We start from the raw sequence: 7,605 nt of genomic DNA, 5'->3' as shown, positions 1-7,605 counted from the left end.
TTTTATTTTACTTTGCTTCTGTGAACTTAACACAGGCTAATATTATCTGGGAAGACAGAACTTACCTTAAGAAATGGCTTCATCAGATTTGTCTCACGATCATTTATTTTTATTAATAATTGATGTGAGAGCCTCCAGCCCTTTCTGGGTAGTGTTACCATTTGGACAAGTAGTCTTGGGTTAAATAAAAAGCAGGATGAGCAAGCATGAGCAGGCATGAAGAGCAAGTTAAAAAAGTAGTCTTCTATGGGCTCTTCTTCAGCTGCTGCTTCCAGGTTTGTTCTTGGAGTTTCTGCTTTAACTTACTTCCAAAGGCCTAGGGTAAAATGAAACCTTTCCCCCCAAGCTACTTTCGGTCATGGAGGTTATCACAGCAACTGAGAAGAGACAGCTGAGAATTATTATTTTGAAGATAAATTTTGTTGGGGAAAATTTGTTTGGAGAGTCAAACTCTAAAATATAATTGCAAACCCCTTAATGGGAAAGATGACATGCAATTTTTTTTTCCTTTAATAATGAAACTGAGTGGAAACAAGTGACAGAGTAGCCTGAGGATCCTTGAGTAATGTCCATCACTGAGAGAAAAGGCTACAGGAACCTGAGTGCACGTGAACATGAGCATCAGGAGGATAGAGATCGTACCTGTTGAGCTCATTAGTATCTACTCTTACGGTAATTCCTTATTATTAGTATTTTTAATTTTTTTCTATTAAGCTATTTATTTACTCTATATGCCAATCACTGCCACCTCCAGGTCCTGCTTCATATATCCTTTCCTCCACTCCTTTGCCCTTCTCTTCTAATGAAAGCCAAATTTTCTTTTAGTCCCCCAGGATGCTATACTCATCTTATTGTCACACAAAGCACCTCAAATTATTTCTCAAAGTACTGAATTCTGCAAATTTCAAACTCAGGGTATTAAGAGAGTTAGTGTGTAGTGAGCATGTTTCTCAGTTCATAGAAACTGACTTCTCTCTGAGAAAACAGCCTCTTTCACAAAGATACAAGTCAATTCTGGAGGTTCCATATTTATGACTTAATTACCTCTCAATAGTCCCCACCTCAAAGACCAACTGCTTATGAGTTAGGATGTGAAAGGTCAAGAGACCACAAATATTGGCCCACAGTACAGATTGTATTTGTTCATAACTGCAAAAGTAGAGCCTTCCAAAAGAGATTCCTGAATATTAAAGGATATTTCTTAGTTTTAAGTTGATATCAGAATAGACAAATTCTGATGTCATCACTATGGCTGTTGTTTCTGTTGAGATTAGCATTCTATCAGCAATGGGTATCCTTCACAGATACCAGCTGGGTCATCTCTGTAGACGGGCATGTACTAAACATGAAGTGATTCTGCTGTATATAAATACCACTGGAGGCTGAAAGTGAGGCTGACTGTCTCCCATCTTTAATATGTAAGAGAGACGTCAAAAACAGCCTCCTACATCTAATTCCGTCTGTTAGCTCCCTCTAAGGTCAGGCATGTGTTCGTGCCTTTTGGGGCAGAGAGAGGGAGCCTGGCAATCAAGATCAGAATCTCAACTTCATGATAAGAAATGCTGTCAGTGTGGTAATGACTTGTTTAAACATTTATTAAATCACTTCACAACAAATAGTAACACATGAAGTGTTATCCTCACATTTCACAGCAACATCACTTCTAAGCAGAAAAAAAAAATGTTTAAAGAGAAAGAAAAAAGAAAAACCGCTAGTCAAACTGTTTTAAAACCTTCATCAAGTTATTATTTAGTTAATATTGAGAGGATTAATTTTCCTATTTGTTCACAAACAACATTCCAATAAACAAACTTGGCAATAACATAAAAGTATGGCTGTGTTATTTTAGCTGTGAAAAACTAAAGCCATTTAAGGAGACTTTGTGTTGGACTATCCACAATTGCAATAGTTTTAATTTATGCAACTTTCAAGCTTTTGCTTTGACTTGTACTCATAATAGATCCTAACTAACATTAACATATTATCAGTCTCAGAAGAACAATTTAAAAAACAGATGAGCTTCGTATTCAACGTATAGCTTCCTTTTTTTTTCTTAAGATTTATTTATTATATGTAAGCATACTGTAGCTGTCTTCAAACTCTCCAGAAGAGGGTATCAGGTCTCATTATGGATGGTTGTGAGCCACCATGTGGTTGCTGGGGTTTNAACTCAGGACCTTCAGAAGAGCAGAAGTGCTCTTAACCGCTGAGCCATTTCTCCAGCCCTAGTTTCCTTTTTCATCACACTTTAAAACATGTTGTTCAGTGGAAAAGGACATAGGCACAGGCAAGAGAACTTAAAGTTCAAGTTCAACTTCGACTACATAAAGAACCTTGTTTCTCTACTCCCAATGGGAATCTCCATCTATAGCAGCTATTTCTATATTCACATATCCTCACACACATATACACATCCTAACAGACTATTTCTGGAAAAATTAAAGTTAGTAAACATTTCTGTTTGTTATTTGGGTTATTTATCCACATGGTTTTCAAGATAAAGACTGTGCTACTAAAACAAAACCATCAAGTTTGATGCTAAGAATGGACACTGATTTTGGATGGATCATGCATTCCTGGTGTGACAAGTCAGTATAGCCAGAGAACCAAGTCTTCTTCCCCATGTATTAGGGCAATGGCCAACTGCAACAGGGAATGGCTTACCAGGACATCCACTGGATCCTCATCTCACTGTATAAATAATGGTGAATGTGTTCAAGACAAAACACACCTCTCTTTAAAGACATTGCTGAGAATTAAGGGTAAGATAGAAAAACAGGAGTATTACCATATGGTTGAGCCAGATTCAGATTCATCCATATAGTGAGATCTACACAAGCTACAGATGCCAACCCAAAAATGTATTAAAAATCAAAAATAAAACAAACATAACACAAAATAAAATGACAATGTTGCTTCTGTTTAGAAGCAACACTTTTTTCTTTTTTCTTTTTTTGGATACTTTATTTACATTTAAAATGTTATCCCCTTTACTGCTTTCCCCTCTGGAAAGCCCCTATCCCATTCCTCCCCCCTGCATCTATGAGGGTGTACCCACCCACCCACCCACTCCCTCCTCCCTGCGCTGGCATTCCCCTATACTGGGGCATGAGTCTTCACAGAACCAGTGGTTACTCCTCCCACTGATGCCCAACAGGCCATCCTGTGCTACATATGCAGCTGGAGCCATGGGTCCCTCCATGTGTACTCTCTGGTTAGTGGTTTAGTCCCTGGAAGCTCTACAGTGGTCTGGTTGGGTGATACTGATGTTCTTCCTATGAGGTTCAAAGCCTTTGCACTTAGTCACATGAACCACAAGACGGAATGGAAAATAATGCTTAAATTAAGGTCAGCTATGTATTCCAAAGCTATAATTTTTATCTTATATCAGTAAAAAAAATTAGAAAAATACAGAGACATTTAAAAGATTCCACCCTAATTGACTATATAAAATGCTTAATAGTTCAACAAGCAATACTCTTTATCTTGCTGTAGGAAGGGGGACATGTTTTATTCTGCTATTCTTTAGGAAATAGGACATGTTTAACCTTCTCTTAATGAAAACGCTTGATCCCATATGTTAGGGATCAGCCTACTCTTATGATTAATGAATTCTATTTTCACCTCTAGTTTTGGCAATCCATTCTCAGAGTTGCATGTTCTGTTTCATGGTCCAAAAGTTCTGAATGGACTGATTCTGGCTGCTAAAGAAACCTGTCTACCATCAACACCTAAAGAAACAAAAACAAAGTTAATTTCAGAAGAGATATTCCTTTAGATGAACATAAATCACATAAGCTGTAAAAGGGGAGAAACACGTTCCTAAACAGCATACCTCTAGCTTTGGACAACAATTTTTGATATAAACTTAAGGTCATATCACTACTTGATGGCAGATGAGATGCTGTCCTCTACCAATAAACTTCAGATATGGAAACTTGCATCCATAAAAATTCAAATAGCATGCTCAGATTATCACAGCAGTGGTCAAATACCACTGAGGAAATAAGGCCCTGAGAGTATGAGAAGAGGAGGCAAACCCCAGTGAACCCACAGAGAGACTTGCTTATAGAATTACTCTAGAAGGCCCCTTGGTCTTGCAAACTTTATATGACCGAGCACAAGGGAACGCCTAGGCCAAGTAGTGGAAGTGGGTGGGTAGGGGAGCGGGGGCAAGGGGGTATAGGGAACTTTCGGGATAGCATTTGAAATGTAAATAAAGAAAATAATAATAAAAAAAATAAAAAAAAGAATTACTCTAGAGTGTGAGTTCAACCTGGACAGGATTGTCTATATGCTCTGTGCAGCTGTTCCTGACACATCCATTTGAAGAATCAGCAATCTAGTAGTCTTGTACAAGCATCAGTCCATGTAAAATGTGAACTACTGATTTTATTGTATTAAATTTAGTGTTTGAAAATTTCATACTTGTATGTAATGCTTTATGTGAAATCTGATACCTTTTGCCCCAACCCAGCCTTAACTTTGCCTGTCCCCATTCCTACTACACAAAGTACTGATCCCTCAATGATAAAATCTTCAAAATATTGCATAGTTGTGGTTTGATGGAACCTGACATTTTAAGTAGTTTGTGCAAAATTTACATAAGTCTTAGAATAAAGAACCAGACTCACATTCTTTGAGTATAAATATTATGTTCTTGTCAATACACTGTGTTATTCTGAAAAGCTTAATATAAATTCAGAAATCATAAATTATGCTTAAATATTCTACAACAGAAGCAGAACCACTGACTTCAACAATTTTTAAAACTATGGTGTCATTGCCTAATAAGCTGTGTCAAGTGTTATGGAGGTAAATAGATATCATTTATAGTAAACAGGTATCATTTTCAAAATTTGCACAGACCCTGAACTCCACCAAAGTAAGAGCATTCTATGAGAAAGAAGCATTTGATATGTTTAATGGTTTAATGTAAGAACGTTTGAGTTAATGTAAAACATCTGGGATTAAATCTGAGGCAGAAAGAGACCTGAGGCTACTGATTGAAAAAAGACAAAGTGTCTTATATTTATATTGCATTCATGTGCAATTTAAACTGCATTTATATGCAAACCTGTCTTTATGTGATATCTTTGCTATATCCAGTATTATGAGTAAAGGAACATCAAAATGAGAAACTAAATCAAAAAATCATCCTCATCCTTACCTTCCATGAGCCAAAATGAATTTCTTTTATTTGAGGTTTGCTAAAAATGCCATTAAAAATTATTATCCACCTATCAATTGATATGTACATATATAATAATAATAGGTTTTTCTTATATTATTATTTTTTTGTAACTTTCTCAAACCAAAAATTCTCCTTAAGGACAGGAAAAAAATGTTACATTTATTTTTGTTCATATGTAATTAGAGGCTCAGCCGTTAAAGGCTAGGCTCACAAACAAAAATAAAATTATTTTTAAATAGGAATGGATACTAGAAGTACAATGAAAAAACAGTTAAGCCAATGAGGTCATATAAATAGTTCAGGAACAAGATTATGCTGGTTTTAAGAGAAATGAAGCAAACCAAGTGAAGGAAAGGCGATAAGGTGATAGATTTTCACCGTATGCTTAAAGTAGATACAACAGAATGTCCACAAGATTATTGCCTACGGATAAAAGAAAAAGAAAAAAAAATCAAAGATGAGGACAAACTTCTTAAATGAGACTGTAAGAAGTGTGAGAGTTTTGAATCCTTAAAAATACAATTTGTAATTAAAGGATAGAGCACAGGTAAAGATATATGATGTAGGAGATTTCAGGTACTATGATATTTAGGAGTGACCAGAAAAGTAAAAATAGAACTAAGACAGATTCCAACCTTTAAGTGAACGGAAAGTTATTTTAAGAAAGAAAATGCCTTGGGTGGAGTCATAAAGATAAAATCCACTTACAGTGATAACAATAAAAAGGAGAAAGAATAGATAAGCAATGAATATCAATAACTCTTCTGAACAGTGTGCAGAGAAGTGCAGCAGCTTCGAAGAGACTTTTGATCATCAGAGTGCTTTGTGTGTGTGTTTTCAGTGACAGAAAGGATGGGGTTGGAAATGGGTTGGTGAGAAGGAAGGCTCACTGGTGCACCATGGGCATTAGCAAATATCTTGGAAGAGGTGGACATTGCAGGAGCCGAATGGAAGTGAGACATGGAAGATTCTCAGTAGGAAGACAGAAGGTTCAACATGCGGCTATCTGTGTGGATGCAGTGGACATGGTGACAGGACACTGGAGAAAAGTGTCACTGGTTACTTGTATGATCTCAAAGCACTAGAAATAAAGACTATTAGAAGAAATTGTGAAATAATAGTTAATGCTTGAAAAGATAAAGCCTGGTAAAATTCAAATAGACTAAGAATAGGTCTACCTGATAGCTGTAAATGTCTGGCTGAAATGATTATGAATTTGAAGTAAAATGAACTGTCAAGGCTGTTTTTCCCCTCTATATAAGTACAGCTGCTTATGCTCAGGCACAAAGTAGAAATAGTTTAAACATTACTCTAATACTTACTGATTCTGAAATATTTACTTAATATATACAAGCTCCTATTTTTTAAATTTACTTTTACAGGTGTGTTTTAAGACTCAAATGAGATAATATATGTATGCTGCAGTGATTAAAAGCTCAAACACTGGAATTAGTCTGATTGAGTTTAAATCCTAACTCCTATGTTAGTAAAGGAGAGACAGGTGAGACAAATAAAGGAGTGCATAAAATGATCCTTATCATTTCTACATGGAACCTAAGCTTGATATGAGGGGAAATGAGAGCAACTGGTTAAGTGTATTTAAAACACAGCACTTGATATGGTGGGCTCAACTTTGTGTTTATATTTATGGAGTCAGGATGCCAGCAGCAGAGAGAAGGTGATCAGAAAGTAGAATGCTTAAACTGAAATTACAAAAGAAGTTTGAGGAAATTTATTTGAAGCTTGGAAGGAGGTATCTGATGGAAGGTGGGGATTAATGAAGGAGAAGTGACAGAGCTAAGTGCTAGATAGTATCATCAATGCCAACACTGAAATCACTGGGAAATAGGACTGACAGTGTTGCTGATGAGGGTGAAGATGAGGTATAAAGTACAATACCTAAAGAGTGTGGAGATTCATCAACACTGACTACAAGGAAGAAAATGAAAAATATTAGCACAGAACTCTCAGAGAGAAGAAGCTGTTATGAACAAGCAAGTAAATGGCACTCTAACTTGAAACCTAGTATTAAAGAGTTATAGAATAAAATGATAGCCTGACAGAATTGAGATTATTTAATCATTTAGCTTCCTAAAGCTCAACAGTGACATTTGTAGGTTGCGAAATAGCCATATAGTTCTATCATAATCATGGAAACCACCTGCATGATCATATCTTCAATATTTTACAGTTACTGTGCCTCCTTAGGAGAGTCCATAGTAAATAAAATGTCAGAAAACACAAAAATAAGTCACAAAGAGTGGAGACACTTTCAACATACAACTGAAAAAAAAAAAGAAGGAAAGAAAGAAAGAAAAAAGAAAAGAAAAGAAAAGAAAAGAAAAGAAAAGAAAAGAAAAGAAAAGAAAAGAAAAGAAAAGAAAAGAAAAGAAAAGAAAAGAGAATTCACT

The 7,605-nt window shown here is 35.9% G+C and overlaps 1 pseudogene; it reads left to right on the top strand.

Moving 5' to 3' along the window:
• The first annotated feature begins 614 nt into the window (after window positions 1–614).
• LOC110329264 overlaps window positions 615–7,605 on the top strand; it is a 33,829-nt pseudogene continuing 26,838 nt past the window's right edge.

The sequence above is a fragment of the Mus pahari genome, chromosome 11 (assembly GCF_900095145.1).
Source record: "Mus pahari chromosome 11, PAHARI_EIJ_v1.1, whole genome shotgun sequence".
Taxonomy (NCBI): Eukaryota; Metazoa; Chordata; class Mammalia; order Rodentia; family Muridae; genus Mus; species Mus pahari.
The sequence above is the reverse complement of the archived record's forward strand: the minus strand, read 5'-3'. Positions and strand labels throughout refer to the sequence as shown.